General features: G+C 48.6%; 1 pseudogene; it reads left to right on the forward strand.

Moving 5' to 3' along the window:
* The first annotated feature begins 2,266 nt into the window (after positions 1-2,266).
* Positions 2,267-6,773, forward strand: Rpl8-ps3 (ribosomal protein L8, pseudogene 3; annotated as a pseudogene).
* The last annotated feature ends 15,037 nt before the right edge of the window (positions 6,774-21,810 follow it).

Consider the following 21,810-nt stretch of genomic DNA (forward strand, 5'->3'; position numbering starts at 1 on the left):
TGTCTGTCTGTCTGTCTGTCTTCCTGACTGTCTGTGTGCATGTGTGCACACACATGTGCACACCTGTAAGTATGGCATATGCAGGCCAGAGGTCACTGTCAGCCATCTTCCTTACATGACCACTAGTTTAATTTCTGAGGCATGGTCTCTGACTAAACCTGGAGCTCACTAATTAGGCTAGACCAGCAAGCCCAAGAATCCTCCTGTCTCCACTTCTCCAGGCCTGGGTTAAAAGTTCATGCCTCTGTACATGGCGATTTAGGGGGTGCTAGGAATTGAACTTGGGTCTTCATGTTTTCTCTGCAAGCTCTTTAATGACTAAGCCCTCGCTCCAGCCCCTAATGTTCTCACCTGTAATAATAGTGATGAAGTTACAATTCCAATACATTTTTGAAGATACATTTAGAGCTCAGCAGGTACAGAATCCTCACGTGTTGTTTGCTCTTGACTTCCTCTCCGTTTTCCTCCATGCGAAAGGTGAGGCTTTCTGAGAATAAAACCATGGGACTACAATTGTACCCATTCCCTGCCTTCTGCCATAACAAGGTACGTCAGACTTAGCACCTTAGAGCCAACAACTCACTTGCTTCTAGAGTTGGAAGCCACAAATCTGAAGCTGGCACCCAGACACTAAAGCCAAGAACTGACTCTGCGTGAGCTCATGAATGTATCCCTGTGCCTATGTCTCAGTGTCACGGACTTCTTGCAATTTTTGGCTGGTGTGTCCTTCCTTGTCTCCACAGGTTTGTTTCCATGAATACATCTTCTACCCATGTCTTTGGGACCCACCGCCTTCTTCTAGGAGATCTGTTACTACAATTGTGGCCTTACCTGGTTGGTCCAGGATGATGTCTCTATGACACTAAGAATTTAATCCGAGAAGTTCCATTCGCGCACTGGGCATGAAAGTGCACGCCCGTGAGGCTTTCGTTCAGGAAAGAGACTGGTGAGAATCCTAGTACCTTGTGCCTTCGGCAGCTCATCTGCCTCGTGCAGACTCTCTCTTTCTCCTAAGACCTGGCCCTGTGATCTGCAACTGGGGTCAGTGCTACAGTTTCTGCACCTCTGTGAACTTGCCTGCCTGTTCTGAGCGTTGTGATTAGTTGCCAAGTTGTGGCAGATGCACCTGGGGAACAGGAGAGACTGCAAAGGGGTTAACAATAAGCGAGTGGCTCCCAGGAAACTTACATGGGCTGGAAATCGGGGGACACGCCACTGGTGTTAAGGGTTTCTTTGAGGGAAGTGGCCTGGGCCAGTGATGAGGGAGGTGGGCAGAGGGGAGAGAGAAAGGCCAGGTCCTCTGAGAAAGAATGAATGGTAGGGGTCGTGTCTTCCAGGTACAGAGGGTACATGGCTGATATGGAGAGCAATGCTCTCTTGGTAGATTCTCTGACATGGGCAAGTTTGGCTTCTGAGGTGTCTGAAGTTGTAGGGGTTCTCTTAAATTAGAGAACATTCTGTGGTAAACTGAGTAGGGGTCTATGCAGTATTAATAGGAAGATGATGGTGAAAGCTGGGGATCCTCGACAGGGCACCACATGGGACAAAGAAGGACTCATTTGTTAGAGAGGCTCTGACTGTGAGGCCATTCATTGTGCAGTCAGGGGTAAGACATGAGGACAGCCCGTGCAATGTAACCCAACAGCAAACTCAGCCAGATACAACCCCCCAACGCTGACTCAACCCTACACAAGCTAAATGGCCATGAAGTGGGGGACATGCAGATTGTGTGAGTGCCCATTAGAGCCAGGGATTTCATGTACAAAACGCCAGGTCTGAGAGTCTTTGTGGGAGATACCCAGGAAAAGGCAGCCATTGCTGAGTGAGGGAGGGGTGTGTGCATCCCATCATCCCAACTCACACACACAAGGAAGCGGACTTTATTTTTCTATAACTCACATTATGTTGGCAACAAGCAAATATAGGAGAGATTCAATAATATCAGGTTTACGAGTTAAGCCTAAAAGCCCAGACTGATGGATGTAAGGGATAAAAAGTCACACACCGGAGCTGCGAGACGGCCCAATTGTTGAAGTTTCCGACACGCACACATAAGGATCTGAAGCACTCGTGTGAAAGCCGGCCCAGTGGTGAATATCTGCAGATTTCTAACGTTCACTAGCCAGCCAATCTACCTCTACCACTAGGTCCAGGTCAGCGAAAGACCTTGTCTCAAAACTAAAATGGAGTCTTTCAGCCACACTTAGGACCATGTGATCTGAAGTCAGAGGAAAGGCACCCAGGGTTGTGTGTTCTGCAAGCAAGCATGAGGGTGCCTGCTTGCCTGCGTGCTGTGGACTTCACTGAGCAGCACGGCCACATTAGACGCATTGTAAAGAACATCACTCATTGACTCTGGCCACAGCGCTGAGAAGGTGGCCTTCCATGATTCCTACCCATCTAAGAAACAGAGGGAGCTGTTCATCATGCAGAGGGAATCCACCCCAGGCAATCTGTACTGCAGCACAAAGGCCCACTCAGTAGCAGCAATGTTTTGCACATGGGCACCACACCTGAGGGTGCTAAGGTGTGTTGTCTGGAGGAGAGGGAAGAGGGGCAAACTGGAACTTCCAGGAACTCTCCCAGAGTCATCTCCCATGACTGTGAAACCCGAGAAGACCCGACTGAAGCTTCCTTCAGGATCCAAGGTGATTTTCTCAGCCATGAGAGCTATTGCTGGTGTGGTTGCCAGTGGAGGCAGAATTGACAGACTTAACTCTGGGTACCACGAGGACAAGGCAAACAGGAAATGCTGGGCATGTACCCAAGGCCTGGCCCTGAGTACTGCAGATCATCCCTTTGGAGGTGGTAACCACCCATGCATTAGCAAGCCCTCCAATATTTGAAGAGAGGCCCCTTCTGGTTGCAAACCGGGTCACGTTGCATGCACACTGCAAATGTGTATGCCCAGGTGCACACAAGCAAAGTCTTACAAAGTTGCCAAAAGAAAACTAGAAAACATAGTAGCTCTTAGCAGAAATCTGCATAGTAAGAAATAAAAGAGTATAAGAGTGACTAGCTCCTGGTGATATTCCAGCAGGAAGGAGAAGATGGAGAGTCCCAATGAGGTCAGGTTTGGTCATATTTTAACCTGTGAACAGCAATACTTGACAGTAAGAGATCCGGTTCAATACAGACCCTGATGCCTGGCTGCACTGAGAAGCCTCCTTGAACTTTACTGGCTGTGATCACAGAACCAAGGCAAAGGGAAGAAAATGAGCCAAGACCGGAAGGTATACTAAGGGAGTAGGATGCCCTGGTGCACTCAGGAAAAACCACATTAGTTCATGCCTTAATATCTGGTGTTTGGAATATTATAGTGAATTACCTAATAGCTGAAGAGCTGTGGTTTGCACTGGTATCGTCTGTAAGTAAAGAACTGGTGCACCACTGAGCTCTCTCGATGATGGCCACTCTCCCTGTGCACTGACTTCACGGTTGGTGTGACCGCTCTCACCACGCACTGAAACCTCACGGTTGATGTGACCGCTCCCACCACGCACTGAAACCTCACGGTTGATGTGACCACTCTCCCCGTGCATGAGCCTGACTCTTCCTGTAGCTGTCCCTTGTGTCCCACAAGGGAAGACCATTCTCTGACTGAGTCTCCCGTATGTCTCTCCCAGTCTTATGGTGGGGTCCTCACATTCTCCCAGCTCTGGGATGAAGGGAGTTCAGATGGCTGCCCAATTGCACAAGCTCTGGGGCTACTCCTGTGGGAGTCCAACTGTAACTGTGTATCTTCCCCTTCATTTCAGTCGCACCATCAGGCAAGAAGAGTTCTTATCTGTTCTGTGAAAATGAGGAAAATCAGCCTAGGCCGAGTCACATGAGTCACCCATGCCTATTATCAGCCCAGAAGGTTGATGGTTCCTTGGGGTCTAGAAGGCTCTCCGGACAACTTGAGAGAAGTGCCATGCATTTCCAAAACCTATCTTGAACCCCAACACACAGGTATACGTCTGTCTCTTTCTCTACATCAACAAAACATTCTAGTGAGCTCTGTACTTACTCTCACAGTCCTGGCAATGCTTCTATGACAAACATCACGGAGTGGCAAACTGTAACTGTAGAGGGGTGTGCTTGGCTAACAGTCTGGGGTCTGGGAAGTCCAAGATCAAAGAGCCACATCTGAGCAAGGCTGCTTCCTTACATCAGAGTATGGCAGAGTCGTGGGAGCACGAGGAAAAGAGCTCGAGGAGCCAAGCTCAAATGCTAACACACACTATGAAATGAGGCGCCTACTCCCACAGAAGAGACAGTGATCCACACAGAGGGGAGAGCACCCAACAACGTCATAAGATTCTACCCCTCAGCAGCACTCAGGATTACATTCCCAGCCATCTTAGTTAGGGTCACTATTGCTGCGATGACACACCATGACCAAAAGCAAGTTAGGGGTGGGGTGGGGGTGGGGTGAGTTGGCTTACATTTCCACATTGTAGTTCATCATGAAAGGAATTCGGGACAGGAATTCAAAGAGGACAGGAACCTAGAGGCAAGAGCTAATGCAGGGGCCACAGAGGAATGCTACTTACTGGCTTGCTCCTCTTACCCTGCTTTCTTACAGAACCCAGGACCACCAGCCCAGGGATAGCACCCTTCAAACTAGGCTTGGCCTTCGTCCATTGATCACTAATTAACAAAATGCCTTACCTGCAGCCTGGCCTTATGGAGGCATTTTTCTCAATTCCAGCTTCCTCCTCACTGATGGTTCTAGCTGGCATCAAGCCAGCACACCAGCACACGAACTTTAAGCCACATTCAACCCACAGCAGTGAGATCTATACACCGGCACCAACTTTATGCCAGTCTTTCAGCATCTGCTTCCAGCCGGGCAATGCCCCAGGAACCACATTGTGAGTCTCTGGTAGGGAAAGTTCAATTTTTCCAAAAATTAGCTCTTTTGCCTTTGAGTGAAGAAGAAAAAAAAAAAAAACTCAATTTCTGCAAATAACATACTATATTGCCAAGGCAGAGGAAAAAAATAGTAAGACTGTAAGTCAGAAAGTGTTTTGACTTTTGGTAATTTATAAGGTTTAAAGAACTAGCCCATTTGTCAAAGATGAATGATGCATTAATTTCCAGCCTGGTTGAGCTCCTGTAGAAGACGAAAGGGCTGCTTCTAAACGTGTTCATAGTGTGTATTGACAGCTTAAGATAAAAGTATGAATTTCAAATGGAGCAGAACATGGGGAAAGAAGAGATGAACAATCGGGAGAGAACTGGCCTAGGGATCCTCGCCTCGTCCTTCATCACCTGTGTTGTGCCTTCGTCTGTGTTGGTGTGTACGTGCACCCACACAAGTGCACAGGGGAGTGCAGACATAACCTCCAGCACTCCAGGACTCCAGCATGTCCCAATCCTGGAGTCCTGAGAAAGTGTTACTTTACAACAGTGATCCTCAACCTGTGAGGAGTGGGGGCCATGTATCAGATATTTACATTACGATTCATAACAATAGCAAAATTGAAGTGGCAATGAAATACATTTATGGTTGGGGCCACCAAAACGTAAGGAGCTGTATTAAAGGGCCACGGTGTTAGGAAAGTTGAGAACCACTGCCTTACAAGATAAAGTTGATTTTTGCCAGTGTGACTTGGCCAATGATTGTGTGATAAAGCAGCGATGGACCCAGGGCGTTGTGCATGCTAGGCAAGCATTCTACTGGCTAATCTACTCCCCAGCCCTAAAAGACAAGTCTACAGTTATGTGACATGGAAAGCCTTTGTAGCCAGGGCTACAGGCTGATGGCACAGACAGGAGTTGACATGTTCCTTGTTATCTTCCAAGCATAGAAAAGCAGAGTTTGCACACGCTTCTTTACACGTGTGCATACGTGTCTTTGCACATAACTGTATAAGCATATGTGGTGGAACGTTCAATGTCTCCAACCCAATAAAAGAGGTCCGATCAATAGTGAGACCAAAACCAGGCAGGAGACAGATGCCTGCTTTCTGAAGGCTGAAAGGAGGCAACTGCCCATGCAATCTCTTCATTTCAAACACATGCCTTTTGCCATATCCACAGATACAATCCCCCACCTGCAGACAAAATAAGCACCTTCTTCCTTGGTCCCTCTACACCCTGTGAGGCTTGCTCTCTAGCTAACACAGGGTGAGTGTCGCCTGGCCACACAAGGGACCTCCGAATGGAAGGTTTTGTAATCAATTAAAAAAAACTCGACCCGAATACGCATTTGACTTTTCCTTATGTTTAATTAAGTCTAATTAAACAATGCTGACATCTTCCTGGCACCTGTGGTGCAATTACGTTAAATATTTAATGCCTGTGAAGGATTAGGCTGCGCTGCTAATCTATAGCTGCAATCTGTTTCCTCTCTGGAGTGCTTTTAATTTAGTTCTGTCTTCATAGGATGAGTTACGCTTTGAAGGGAATTGTTAAGGACCTGGGCACTGGACAAGCAGATCTGTGCTCAAGGATTGGAAGGTTAAGATACCAAGCAAGCGTTGCTCATATGTGGGTCTGTGCCCAGGCATGATTTCCCAGCGAGAATGGCAAGGCCAAAACATCAAGAGGCCATCAGGAGCATTTTCCAAGTTCATACCGTGTCACATGATGCTGTGGCATGCATGAGAAATGGCCCCCATGGTCTCAGGCATATGAATTCTTGATCCCCAGTTGGTGGTACTGTTCAGGGAGGTTTAGGTGGTGCCACCTGGCTGGAGGAACTATGTCACTGAGAGTGAGATGAAAGACCTTAAGCCCTTCTCCTTCACTCTGTCCACTTCATATTCTCAGTTGAGACATGAGCTCTTTGCTTTGGCTCCTGCTGCCATGTTTCTCCACCATGATGGACTCTTACACCTCTGCAACCATAAACCCAAATAAACTCTGCCTCTATAGGTTCCTTTAGGCCATGGTGTTTTATCACAGTGATCGAAAAGTAACTAAGTCATTTGGGCAATAGCTGGCACTTCTTTGCAGCTCTCTGGCCATTTCTCCCAAAGAACTGTCAATAACAATAAGTGATGGTGATGATGATGACAACAGTGACATTGACAATGACTATGATGATGACACCAATGACATTGACAATTATGATGATGATTACGATGATGGTGTTGACAATAATGACTATGATGATGACAATGATGATGATGGCTATGAAGACAATGAATAGGATGATGATGATGAAGAAGATGAGGATGAGGATGATGATGACAAGGATGATGGCTTTGACAATGATGACTACGATGATGATGGTGATAATGATGATGACAATGACAATGATTACTATGATGATGACAACGATGCTGTTAACATCAACAATAATTTTAAAAATACATTTGTAGGTCTCTACCCACTCCTGTCCCCTACCTGGCCATGCTCCTGCCAGTTGACAGAGCTAAACACCAGTTTTAAAACACTCATTCCGATAAAAAGGCCATGGTTGAGGATGTCAGTAGCTCGGCTTGCTTCCCCTGTGGAGGACAATATGATGTTTGTTGCTCTTCTGGGCAGGAAAGACTTCTCACAGAAGAGATCCCAAGTGTTCTCCACACAGGTAACAACTGGTACAAGGCCTGGGAGCCTGAAGTTTTGCTTTGTTTCTCTAACAATATTTTAAATTAATTCAGTAACAAAAGACAAGTTCAGGTGACTTCCCCAGTCAGAGCCTCTCTGTTTCTAGGTCTTCTTTTTAAAATCTATTAAGATTTACATTATGTATTTAGGAATTATGTATGCATGTCCACCAGGTCTGTGTAGTGCCACGGTTGTCAGAAGAGAACATCAGATTCCTTGAAACTGGGGTTATAGATGGTTATGAGCCATCATGTAGGTGCAGGGAGCCAATCCTAGGTCCTCTACAATAGTAGCCATCGCTCTGACCACTGAGCCACCTCTCCAGCCTGAGTTCCTAGGTCTTTAAAGTTCTTCCCTCCTCAGCAGTCTGGCCAGTGCTTTCTACTTAGAAGCTGGAGCAGAACAGCCAGGCATTCCTTTTCTGAAGGTATTATGTGGAAGTTTAAAAGCAGTGAACACACACTTGGCACTGAAGTCCCTTGTCTTCTGCCTTCATATTTGGGGACAGAGACCAAAATGGACTCCACTCCTTAAGATTAAGGTCCAACTCCCTGGAAGCGACTTCAGATCAGTCAAGAAAAAGGATGGTTGCAGCTGCATCCAAGGCTGAGGTAGACCAGTCAGACACATGAGCAGGACAGGGTGCATGCTTCATCCACAGCTTGAGGGTCATGACCAAGAGGGAGGATGAAGCACCCAGGTTGGGTATCTGTGGAACAGGCAAATGCAGCTCCAGGGGATTCAGGTATAACTACAAGAAGAAATGCACCTCGAGTGGAAGTTAGCCGTGAGGACCGGCAGGCAGCTGCTCCCCCTCACCTGTTGAGGAGGCCGAATGTGCATCTGCGGGATCTCAGCCTGGTTTCCCGAAGTAACTTTCCACTTATGTAAAATTAATAGGGAGCTCATTATGAAATCCACGTGACTCCTTATTAAACGCTTCCTGTCACTGGAAACTGGAAGGTGGAGGCTCCTTAAGCTGGGGTTTTGTTGCCCTCTAGTGAGAGAGGTCAGCATTATGTATGCAAAATTATTTTTGCCACTGCATAATTAATGCTAGGTGAGGGTGGGGGGGGGAGAAGGAAGCCCCAGCTGGCTGTCGAGGGTGCATACTCACTCAAGCGTATTCCAGTTTCTCCCTCTCCTGGCCCATCCCCCCAGCTCGACTCAGGTAACATATGGAAGACACCCCTCGCTCCCGTCACTTCCGTTCCTTGGCAGGGAAGTTTAGTTTTATATGGCCATCAACAAGGCAAAGATCCAAGCATAAGGAATAAATCAACAGAGCTGATCCGAGACACGGAGCCTTAATGCATAAGTATATATTTAATGTGTCTGCAGAAAGAATGTCTAATTACCCTGTCATTGAACAAAGCGTATGTTAGCCGTGATAAATTACACCATCTTTTACTTCTGCAAAACATACTGAGACTTTGCAGAGCTCCAGAGAGGTCTCCGTTCCATCTACTCAGCAGGACTAGTGGTGCCCAGACCAAACAAGGAGCAGGGAGGAGACAGCTGGGGACAGCCAAGCCTTGGCTTTCAGCCCCTCAGTGGTCCATCACTTGGGCAAGAATCAAGTCATCTGCAAGTGAACGATCTGCTTCACTGTGGGCCGCATGGTTCTCTGTTGTCAGCACCTTCTCAGAATCTATCATCTGCTACTCCGAACCCTCCGTGCAAAGAGGCTGCATTCCAGCCCTCAAAGAGAAGCCAATGAACCTTCCAGAAAAGGCAAAGGGAATCCCCCAACAGGGCACCCTGTGATCTCTCCAGTGCAAGCTCAAGCTGATATCTTCCCAAGACTTAGTCATAGTTGTGCCTCTGCCTCCAACAGGTGATGAGATTCAGTCACCTTCAGGGATCGGGCCCCTGGGGATTGGACGATTCTAAATGGAACTGCAGAGGGCCAGTTAATGTAATACACTGCAGTGTCCTTTTTGGCTGTACAGAGAGACTAGCTTGGGAAGGTGCTGGGAATGGGGTCCAGCCTGTCCTGAACAGCCACAAGGGTGACCTAGAGGCCAGCACTGCAGAGACTTGCTGTCCAGTGTGTGCTGGGGATGCTGGGGATGCTGGGGATGCTGGGGATGCTGCCTTTGCTACAGTCATCCAACCTGACCACCTCAGTAGGCAGGAGGTCTCTCCTACTCAAGCCTGCCTCGGTCCCCCTCCACCTCCCCCAGCTCTTCTTCCCCTAGTCAGTTTATACCTTCTCCCCTAGACACTGGCCATCATGGCTTGCCGCAAGCCAAACTCCAGGGCTGGTCAACTTCAGTATGCAGTGGCAGAGTGGGAGCCGGGCCTGTCCCGTAACGTCCTGTCCCTCCACAGGAAGAGTAAACACGAGTCTGCCCTGCCATGGATCCTTCCTTTCCTGAGAGGATGCTCAGAGCAGCAGTTGGCTGCCTCGTTGGCAACTGTATTTCTTATTTCTTTGATTATGTTGGAAATAGCACTTTTATTTACCGACACGGAAGAAAAGGCTTTTCTGTGATGCCTCTGCCGTGTGTAAAATATATAGCTAGTAACACCAGCCCGTTTATTTGCTTTACTGGATTGAGATCTATGGATGGAAGGGCAAATGAAAAATAAAGATAAAAATCTATTTCTGATACCAGATTGGCTCTAAAATGTCAAAGTTTTCTTTATTACTTTAGCAGCTACACGTCGTTATTTATCTTTCTTGGTTTGTTTTCGAAGGCTCGCGGGCTGGCTGGATGCCGTTTCTATGGGTGCTCCGGGCTCTCTTTGCTGCCGCTGGTCTTTTACAGAAGTTGGAGGAAACTCTGGATTGTGGGCACAATGTGGCCATTGTCACCTTGAAATCAGAGCGCCAGTGCAAGACCTTCAGAAGATGAGACCCTCACAGGACCAGGGCCATTAACATTGCTCCACAGGAGTGGGGTCATCAGGCCCTGGGCTAAGGGTCAAGCCACTCTCTAATCCTGCACATGCTCATGGAAGGTACTAGAGCGGGAGAGCTGGATGCTGTACCAGGGCTTCAGTCACATCATGCTACTTTTGTGACTTGTCACCGGCACAGGGTAGCTTTGGGGTGATGCACCTGCCTGAGTCACTCATGCCCCTGAATGTGACCCCCAATAAATTGAGGGGTTCACCAGTCTAGACTCAGGTGGAATCATGTCTTTATTCTGTTGTTGCTGTCATCATCTGGGGTGGATACAAGTAGATTTCCCAGGCGAAAATATCACAGCAACCTCCACAGGCAGCTGAGAAAGGGATCAGAAATCCGAGCAGAGACCAGCCCAGGCCAGCCTGGAAGTCACCCCAGGCATGCTCACCCACCACACTTTTACTATTAGCAAGTACTTTCTGGGCACTCTGATCATTACATTACGGTAGCAAGCCGTTAATGGACACACTAAAGCCAAGATTTTTGCAGGATCAATTAGAGCCTTGGGTGGGGCAGGATCTAGTGGCCCCAGAAGAGCTCTGCAGGCATTGTGAAGTTGAAGCACTAGGCTAGTCAAGGCTCCTCTGCTCCTGGAACAAAATATGCCTGCAGAATATGGCTATGCATAGGAGGTTGTTGCCTGAGCAACAGGTGGGATGGAGAGCTGGATGCAACCTCACTTGGTGTGATGGACGACAGGATCTTCTGAGAGATGCTTACAGACGGTGCGTCTCCTCCTCATAATCCTTGTCTCCAGCTTTGGGGGATTGGAGGAGACTATGGGGAAGACCCATCTCCAGAGTCTTCATCTGCAGGGACAGTGCTAAGCTATGCCAGTGCTTGGGAGCTCGAGTCTCCAGGGTGGCTGTGCAGACTGGGTTGGATCTGCCCTTTGAAGCGTCCCCTGTTCATTAATCTTGTTTCTCAGATTGATGGGGTTTACAGACACACGGGGGTGTGTCTCTGTAAGGGTCATTCTGAGGAGGGAAGATCTACTCTGAATGTGGGCAGCAGCATCCCCCATGCTTCTGCTGAATAAGGAAGAGTGGCCTCTGAGAAGTCTTTAGCTCTCCGTCTTCCTGACCGTGACCACGCAGTCCAGTCCCATGTCTTCCCCACTAGGGACTGTCTCCCCTCAGACTGAGAGTCAATCTTTTCTTCCTCACGTTTCTTTTGTCGGGTACGATGCCACAGCAGTGAGAGTTGCAAAGACTAGAATTCCAGCAGTGGGGGACGCCTTCGCGATGCCTTCCAGAATCCTGTCTGAGGTTGTCCAAGTTTGGAGTTGCATGACATTTCAAGATGGCTAAAATAAAGCTAGAGAATTGATGGAGCTAGGGCTGCAGGGGGCGTGGCCTGGCAGTCTTCTAAAAGGGTTTAGAGCAGAACTAGAACTAACTGCCCGACCTCCATCCGGGCCTTATCCATGGAACCAGTCACCAATGGAAGATTCCCAACAGCCAAGAGGCCACGAGTCACCCTTTTGCCATATCTGGTTCAATGGTCCCTGAAACACTCATCGTCCAACGCCCTCCACCTCCTCAAATCTCCCAGCAGCATCTCATTTGACAAATACTTACCTGGCAGGCTCAGCCCTGAGTGGGACACACAGACCTAAGACCCAGTGCTCAGTGCCTCTCAATGGCCGGTGCAGAGGGAGGAACCTGGTTAGGAAGGATACCACGAGAGGAGGCAGGCCTATCTTTAAGGACAGTGGATGGCTGGAGGAGCGCTGCAGACTTTCCTTCCCAGCCAGAAATTAGGATAGGCTTCTCTCACTGCAGCTAGAAATGCCTCAAGCAGCACACCTTAGACAGGATGCTGGGAGCAACAAATGAATGGTGAAGTCTAATGATTCAAACTGAAGTCCTGGGGCTTGCACAGGGAGTGCTCTACCCTCTGAGCACTTCCCAAGAGCCTGCTCCCCTTGCAATGATGTGTTTATTTTACTTATATGAGTGTTTTCTTGCATGTATGTATGTATGCATGTATGTATTATGTATGTGTGTATGTATGTGCGTATGTTGTATGTATGTATGTATGCATGCATGTATGTATGTATGTATGTACACATGCACTCCTGATGGCTACAGAGGTAAGAAGGGGGCATTGAATGCTTGGAACTGGACTGGTGGATGGTCATGAGCCACCATGTAGGTCCCAGGAACCAAAGTTCGGTCCTCTCCAAGAGCAACAGGCACTCCTAACCACTATGACATCTCTCCAGCCCCTCCCTATCCCTTCTTAACATCACTCCTTTTCTGTCTCATCGTATCCCGAAAGGCTCGGGAACGGGCTGTGGCTGTGTGCAGCCTGTTGGTACTTCCGTAGGAACACTGAGCAAGTCTGGGTCTCGGTGGCTGGTGGCTTCCGGGGAGGTGGAAGATTATATGATCAGGGATGGAGGTGGAGTATGGATCCTGGACTGCTGGTTGCTTGTTTGTTGATTGTTTTTAGATCGTTGTTTATAGACATGTCAGCTGCTGATGGAGCAATATGACTGCTGGGGGAAACACACAAGACTGGAGAGGGGACACCACCGAAGCCTAATTTCTATGAATAGTGTGACAGCCAAACCCATGACATGGAGCAAATCATAGCTGAGCTTTGGAGACGGTCTGATCGTCAGCCTTTAGGAGCCAATCATTTGCCCAACAAACCGCTCAGTCCAGAATCCCAACTCTCTGACCCACTGGCTGCCAATCACATAGGTGCCCTCTCACCTCTGCCCGCAGAGGGGACCGAGGTCCCTAACATTCCTCAGGAGAAGTTCCCAGAACCTTGACCATAAAACCCACACTAAGACAGTTTTTAGCCCAGAATCGTGCCAACGAGCCACGCTTGGCATTTCTCACTCATGAGGTTGTAGGCAGGGCGATGTGTTTACATTTTCTATGTCATAAATCAAAGGCGAGATAGCATTGCTCCTAATTTATCTTGCAGACTGCTTGGATGGTATCTTGCCACTGAAAATATTTTTAATATTTCTTAAACAACGGAAGATGAACGGGTCATGAATGCTGAATGTGGCAAGTCTCTTCGTACCCCAGAACTTTGTTTCAAGGAATAAGCTTTCTTTACCCCCTTAGTTTCAAGGAAAATAATATTCAAATTATGTCAAGCAAGCACTGTCAACATCAAAATACTGGCTTTGCTCAAACCTGTCTTTACAACAGGCAACGCCAGCCACCATGATCGTGAACAGCCTGGTGCACAGAGCCCATGAATTATAAATCAAAAGGCAAAATCGCGTGTTGTTTTTCCTGGGTAGACACAGAACAGGATATTAGGGGCCTAAGGGAAGATGAACATTGCTGCTTTCAAAGTTCTTCACCTCCATCGAACTGTTGATTCAGCAAAAAGGAACCAGCTTTCCCAGAACCCCACGCTAGCTGTCTGCCATGATGCCCCTCCCAGAACATAGCCAGCAAGACCGGCCAAGTGGGTGCCTAAAAAAATCACTTTAACTGCAGGAAATTGTCACTAATTTGGACTCATATTCTTCAGACTCTGTAGTCATGCAGCAGGGATTTGGCTTAAAGGGAGTCTATACAGTCTTCACGGGGAAATTCTGATTTAGCAGACAAAACCCACTACAAATGTAATTACTGAGGAAGCAGGTATCCTGCCGAAGGTGCATGCTGTTTCTAAGAAGGTTGAGGGCATTCATCTCCCTACAAATTTCTATTATATGCTAATTACCAACCATATTAACCTGTGTTTAAGCTTCATTATGGAATAATATGGCTTCTTATAATTAAAAAAAAATCTAAACCCGAAGTGTCTAAACGAGAAGTGAGGTTTTCTCCGTCGGCGGTTTTCTGTGCGTGGAGGCGGTCTGCTACCCTCACCAAGCACAGTCCCACCGGATTCCTCGGCAATGAGTTTTTGTGGAGGTCACCCTAGAAAGAACAGAGCCCTTTTTAAAAATCATTAGTGAGTTTCCGCTGGCACTCGTGAATGGGCTCACGTACCCCTTCTCCAGAGTCTGGTGGTCAAGGCAAGACCATCATCCCCTGAAAGGATAGGCTTGGTCTTTGGGATTGGTGTTTGAAGTTTTTCGAGCCTTTGAGAATAGATGCATGTCTTTTGCCCTAAAGACCTCTCAGGTGAGCCAAAGGAAGCCACTGGGGAGGGCAGAACACCAGGACTCAGAAGTGCTCAGGACACCAAAGGCTTCCTTGAGATGCTTTGAACATGAAGGGAAAGGAATGGAGGGGAGGAGATCTAGAAGTTCACGAGTGGTCTTTTCCTCACAGCTGCGTATGAGACACGCCCATGAGGCAGGTGGTCTTAACAGGCCCTAGCCTAAAGGGCGGGGCTCTCAGCCCCTGCAAAGTCTGAAGACTGAGCTTGTGTAGATTTGTCACATAGCCCCTGCCAGGGTTGTAGCTTCCCGGGAAAGGGTGTAAACACTCTTTTTCTTTTTCTTTTTCTTTTTTTTTTCTTTTTCTGGAGCTGGGGACCGAACCCAGGGCCTTGTGCTTGCTAGGCAAGCACTCTACCACTGAGCTAAATCCCCAACCCCAGGTGTAAACACTCAACAGTGAAGATCACAAAGACACAGTTCCCACAAGCCCCTGCAAACCACTCAGACATTCAGTCTCCTCCTGCTCTAGGAGTGGAATCTCCACAAGGCCTTTGTGGGATTCCCTACCTAGGGAGCTTGGTTCTTCACTGCCTCACGGAGAAGGAAAGACATCTTGCACACTTCAGGAAGACAGCTTATGCCAAGGCCTGTAGGATGTGCTAACAGCTAGAGACCCAGGATAGCATAGACCTAGTTCAGAGATCAGAAAGAGTCAGCGTTGGACAGGAGCAATGGGCTTCTATTCCCTAGAGGGCCCGGGCTTTTTATTTGAGTCAGTCTCCTGTAGAGAGCTTTCCACTTAAATCCCCATCTCCCTCAGAAAGCGTCCCCCACCTAAACATACACAAAGCAGTCCAGTCACAATGGACCACAGACACACTGTAGTCCAGCCCCGGCCACAGATGGACTGAACCATCCCAGAGCTCACTCAAAACAATAGTAAACAAACAGGCAGGAGGAACCCATTGGAAACCATCTTTCAACAAATTCAAGCTAACACCTCAGAGGATAACTGTGGTCCTCCGATGCCACTGAGCACAGCATGGCCTTGCCTTACCCTCCTGGGTCCATCCCTCCCTCCCTCCCTCTTCCAACCATCATTTGTGAGACCCACTGGCTGCATCTGCCTCCAACTCATACTAAACCAACAGTAACAGGAGGATCCCAGGCCCTGTGGAGACTGTAGAGAGAATCTCTTAGAAGCATCACCTGTCAATAAAAAAGCAAATACCCAATGAGTGAAGGCAGGAAGTAGGGGGTGGGACATTGGCAGGAAGAGGGAGGATTCTGGGAAATAGTGAGGGGCGCAAAGACTCGCTTGGGAACAGAGAGAAGATCAGGAGCGTGGGAGCCGAGCAGAGGTAACCAGCCACATAGAGGAACCCAGAATAGAAAGAAGAGGAGATTCGCTGGGAACACTGAGACAGGTGTAAACCAGCAAGCGAGCCAGTCAAGGAATGAGCCGAAGCTCACGGCCTAGGCATTTATTAAAAAAATAATTAGTCTCCGAGTCATCATTCTGGGAGAGGGGCTGGGAGGGAAAACTTAGTATTTATGTTTTTAACAGAGACTTTTCAGTCCACCGCTAGATTAAACTCTCAGTAGGTTCTTTGCTCCAAGGGTTATAGGCATCACTCGGGATCGTTAATGATTGATCGTTAATTGGCCTGCTCTAAGTCACAGCCACCAAGGACCGTGAGAGGTAGCGGTGCCAGGCTCTCCTGGTGTGTGGGGCTGAAACATTTTTCCCAGAATGCTCTTTGCAGGCCCAGGAGAAAGTCTAGGAAGCCAACGTTGTTACCAGACAGCATACATAGCTGCCACTACTGACATGCAACCTGTTTCCAGCTCCAAGCCACGCCTGGTCCTGCTGGGATTGAAGAGATGGAGAAAAGGACATAACCTCACCCTACCCCCAAATTTGATTTCTCGTGGCATGCTGGTGAGTAACGAGTCCTGAAGTACAAACTTAATCGTGAGCAGTCCAGTCGCTACCTTTTTGTGTCCCCAAATGTAGATAGACAGGGAACATACCTGTGGACCTTCTCCAACATGGCCAACGATCACCAAGCTCGGTGTCCACAGGATACAGTATGAACCTGGGGACTGAGAACCCTCCAGGTTCATAGTCAGAAACTCAAACAGCCAAAGAAAGGGCTCCACTTCCTCCCACTGTCCTCTGCCCTGACACTTCAGACTGAACCGGAGGCCAAGCCTGTACATTAAACATCTGTCCCAGACAGAGAAAGACAGGGTGCAGTCTGCCGCACTGTGCTCAGGTCAGAAAAGGTGCTGGCGGCTGTGGTCAGCCCCCAGCAGCACAGCCCCCAATGCCCCACCTACCACCTGGCTGGCTTCTTCCTAACAAATGCTGACCGCTGCTTATCCAGCTTCCAGCCCACCCACACACTGCTCAGCTGCTTCTGGCATTTCCTCATTTTACCCTGTCTTCCTGTCTTCCACTTTGCCATTGCAGGGGCCGGCTTTGGCCAGTCCACATACCACTCAGCCCTTTTCAATAAGGACCACATTAGATGATCTCTGATGGCTCTCTCCCTCCCCTCTCCCCCTCCTCTCTCCCTCTCCATTCCCCTCCTCCTAACCCTCTTACCCCGCTCACACACACACACACACACACACACACACACACACACAAAGACACACAGACAGACACACACAGAGACATAGACACAGACACACTCACACTCACACACACAAAGGCATATACACAGACACACACACACTCACACACACTCACACACACTCACACTCACACACACAAAGGCATATACACAGACACACACAGAGATACACACACACAAAGACACACACAAACACACACAGAGACATATACACAGACACATACACAGACACACACAGAGACATATACACAGACACACACAGAGATGCGCACACACACACACACAGACACACACAGAAACATATACAGACACACACACAGACACACTCACACACACAAAGACACACACATACACACAAAGGCATATACACAGACACACACAGAGATACACACACACAAAGACACAGACACACACAGAGACATATACACCGACACACACACACAGACACAGAGGCATATACACAGACACACACAGAGACATATACACAGACACACACACAGACACACTCACACACACAAAGACATACACAGACACACACAGACACACACAGACATATACACAGACACACACAGACACACACACAAAGACACACAGACACAAAGGCATATACACACAGAGAGAGATACACACACACTCACACTCACACACACAAAAGCATATATTCACAGACTCCTGAGCCAACCCCCATGAAGGTTTTAGCTCAGTGCTCTTCGCCTCGCTAGAATTCTGTGAGGCTTGTTACTCCTGTCAGGCATTTAATGAGAAGCGCTAGAGTTCAGTTTCGCCCGCTCGCAAGCAGCCAGCCTCTGCTCGAGCTCACGTGCACATACGATTCTTAGGATGGTGGTAAAAGAAGCCACCACAGAACCTGGGGCACCCAGGGACCCAAGAGGTAACCCCGGGGCTGCATCTCAGAGTCATAGCTACAAGAAGCATGTGGCTCTTCTCCAGTCGACTCCCCCAGAAACCACCCCAGCGATGGGCCACCCTATTCCTGCCCAGTATACCAAAATGCTGGCATATCCCAAAATGCTGGCAAATTCTCTCCATGTGTCTGGTTCACAAACATCAGCCTGGAAGGGCTCTGATGGCTTGTAGTTGAGCCTGATTGCATGTTTCCTGGATTGGTTGGGTTGGGAGAAATAAGACCCCTAAGTGGCCAACACAGCCGTTGTCTCTGTAGCAAAGACAAACACTGCACAGCCTCCTTTACGAAGGAACATGAGGTGCCCTTCCACTTCTCTGACTGACATCTGCTGTAGAATTCAGAGAGGAAAGACATCTTCCTCTTCCACAAAACAAAGGTTTTGGCGGATGCGTATTGTCCCTGAACCGGGCCAGGCAGGTGCTACAGCATCAGAGTTACGATACTCCTGAGGCCTGGATGGATTCGGCAGTTCCTGCAGCTGATCTCAGCTTTCCAGCAATGTCCCCTGAGCCTGAGGAGCAGAGAGCACACCTGCAGTTCTGAGCAGACAGCACCACTTTGCTTTAAATGTGTTGAGTTGTAAAGAAAGAGAAAGTGAAGGGAGGTGGTGGGGAGGATACCTGGCCCTCTGCCATGCATCCTGGAAAATATAAACCATGAGGGTCGCCCCTCCTTCACAGCCGTTTGGCCGGGAAACGAGAGGAAATCAGAGAAAGAAGACAATGGCTTCCATTAATACCACAGTGAACTCAACCTCCCCATTGTCAGAAGCAAGCCCACATGCAAAGAGGTCACCTAGACAGACCTGAGTACACAAAAAGCCCCGAGACATGAAGAATCAGCAGTTTGGTGCTCTCTGCAAACAAAATTGGGGCTATCTTCCTGATACATGACTGTTGTTCTTATTCCTTTTTGCAGCCCCCCTGGAATCCTCTCCATCCATCAGTCTGCCCATCACATCATCTTTCGGGTTGCACTGGGGTCCTCATCTCCCAGGTTACACTGGGGTTAGATCACTGAGGATGATTGGTCTCAAAAAAACTAGATACGATTTAAAAATCACCTGGAAGACGAGCCTCTGGGTATGCCTTCGGGGATAATCTTGTTTTCATTAAAAGAGATGGGAAGATCTGTCCACTGCGGGTGGCACCATTCCCTAGGCTGTGAGTGGTGCCCATTTGCTGGCTGGGATCATGGATGCTGTACATAGAGAAAGCAAGCTGGGCATCAGAACTCATCACTCTGGTCTCAGAAGACAGTGACTGGCTGATTTAGACTCCTGCCACCTTGCTTCCCGCCATGATGGACTGCACCCCCAAACTGTGAGCCAGAATAAACCCTTCATCCTCTAAGTTGCTTTTGTCAGTGTATTTTTACCACAGCAACAGGAAGAACAATTAAGACGGGTCAGTTTTTGAGCAGCCAAAGAACTTCCCAGAGCCCTTATTGTCTCTTGATTTGAACCTCCAATCTCCTCCATGTTTGTCTCCCAAAGAGGTTCAAGGCCACCACAGCATCTTTACAGTGAGGGTCGAATTCAAAGAAACTCACACACAGACCCCATTCTAGTAACCGTGGGTCAGTCAAAAGCAGAAAACAGAGCCAGCTACCTACAGAGTCAGTCGTCTGTTACGGGACCTACACACCGGAGGGCCTGTGGTGGAAGTGCCATAGCCAGCATGGAGCTCTGTGAATGGCAAAGAGCGAGCGGGCTGATCCCATGGCCCTCTCAGACGCCAAGGAGTTATTGAGGCAGCCAGCGCACCAGGAAGATGAAGACAGAACACTCTAATATTGCTTCATGGGCTCTCAAGAACAATATTGAAGACAATTCTCACTGGGATAAATCATGATACCAGGTGAAAATCACATCTGCCACAGCAAGCGAAACAGCATGCAAACTGCCGGCCCCACATTGTCCGAAAGGCCCATCCCTTTAGCAGGGCCACCTGCAGGTCCTGTGATAGGAAGAGGGGGGTCCCCCGTTCCAGTGACATTTGAATGATTGGCCCCAGTGGAAAGTTTAATTGCACCCCAGATTGCAGAGACCAACATTTCTCTGTGCCATTGTAAAGATTTATGCTATGTTGGAGTGTTTGCTGTATGTCTGTCTGTGCACCTCCTGTGTGTAGTGCCTAAGGGGGCCAGAACATGGTGTCATTGCAGACGATTGTGAGCCACCATGTGGGTGCTGGGCACTGAACTCAGGATCTCTGCAAAAGCAGCAAGTTCTCTTAGCCACTGAGCGGTCTCTCTAGCCCCACACTGACAGGGATCAAGGAGGGGTGATTTACGGAATCTGTTTTCCCTGGAATCTGTTTCAACTTCATGACATCCCCCATGAGGTCCAGCGGGCTTTGGATACTGGGTATTCATAGCCAGATCTCTCTGGAGGACAGGGTGTAGCGTCCGCCTGGTCTGCAGCTGGCAGATCAGGTTCCCTGGGAAAGAAGTGTCCTCCAGGCTTTAGGTCCTCTTCTTGGTGTCTGTCTTGAAGCCTAACCTGTCCCTCTAAGGAAGCCAAGTCTTTCTCTTGACCTCTCATTGTCACCAAACCCTTTCCCAGCTCCCACCTCAGAGCCTCAGCTCTGGGTGTGACACCAGAGAAGCCTGTGCCTCTAGGAAGCCCAGACACCCGCTCTGGCGACTTCAAAGAAAGCAGGCCACCTGGCTTTAGTACTACCTGCTCATCTCAGTAAGCTGTGGCCAGGTGTCCCTCTCCCTCTGTTCCCAGGGAAGAAGGGTGTCTGTACCCACAGGGAGACCAGGAAGCTGAGGGTGAGTGCAGTGCACAGTGTGAGACTCCGAGTGCATGCCGTGCCTAGTTTCCTTGCAGTGGACCCATTTGCTTCCGGTTTCTGCACTAGGACAGAGCATTTGCCTCGTGACCTCACAATGACAATGGTGTCTTTTCCCACTGGAAAGGCATTAGCAGCAGTGGCTGCCTCCACTCTGCAGACATCAACTCTCACCCTCTTGTTACAAACAACAGAAAGGGGTGTTTCGAAACCTCAACATCCCAATCTGCTGATCACCAAACTGGCTGTTTCCCGAGGGAGTGCAGGAAACCCCCACAGCTTCTCCAGGGAGCCAACAGCAGCCTGCTCAGAGGCTCCAGGCTCAGTAGATCTGATAAACCCAGCTCCTCACCTTCCTTGTGTGCAGTGTGGAAAAGGCTGCCCTTTTCCTACAGGCCATGGGGTAAATGCAGGCTCAGGCCTGGGAGGGCCAGGATTTCTGGTTCTTTACTTTTATTGTAAAAGTAATCCACGTGAGCCGCAGCAAATACAGCTACTATAGATGCCCAAAAGGAAAAGCTCTCCCACACACCATGCTGCCATCCTCAGAGACATACAGATAAATCACGTGTGCCTGTGCTTTCATACACTCAACTGTTCAGTACATGTGTGCACACAGGGAAACATGTGCACATGTAAACAGGCACACACATACACACACACTCAAATATGGCAGCACAGGTTAGCACGCAAGCTCATGGATCTACACACACACGTGAGTACACAGAAAGGGCTGTGTTTACACTGCGAGCCCACACATGTAGACTTACAGGCAGATGCACACAAAGCTCATGGATGTGTATCACACAAGCGTATGTGTATTAGCATGTACAAACAGATGTATGTGTACCCAGACATGAACATATGTACATATTTGCATACAAAGG

The sequence above is a fragment of the Rattus norvegicus genome, chromosome 3, assembly GCF_036323735.1.
Source record: "Rattus norvegicus strain BN/NHsdMcwi chromosome 3, GRCr8, whole genome shotgun sequence".
NCBI classification, from domain to species: domain Eukaryota; kingdom Metazoa; phylum Chordata; class Mammalia; order Rodentia; family Muridae; genus Rattus; species Rattus norvegicus.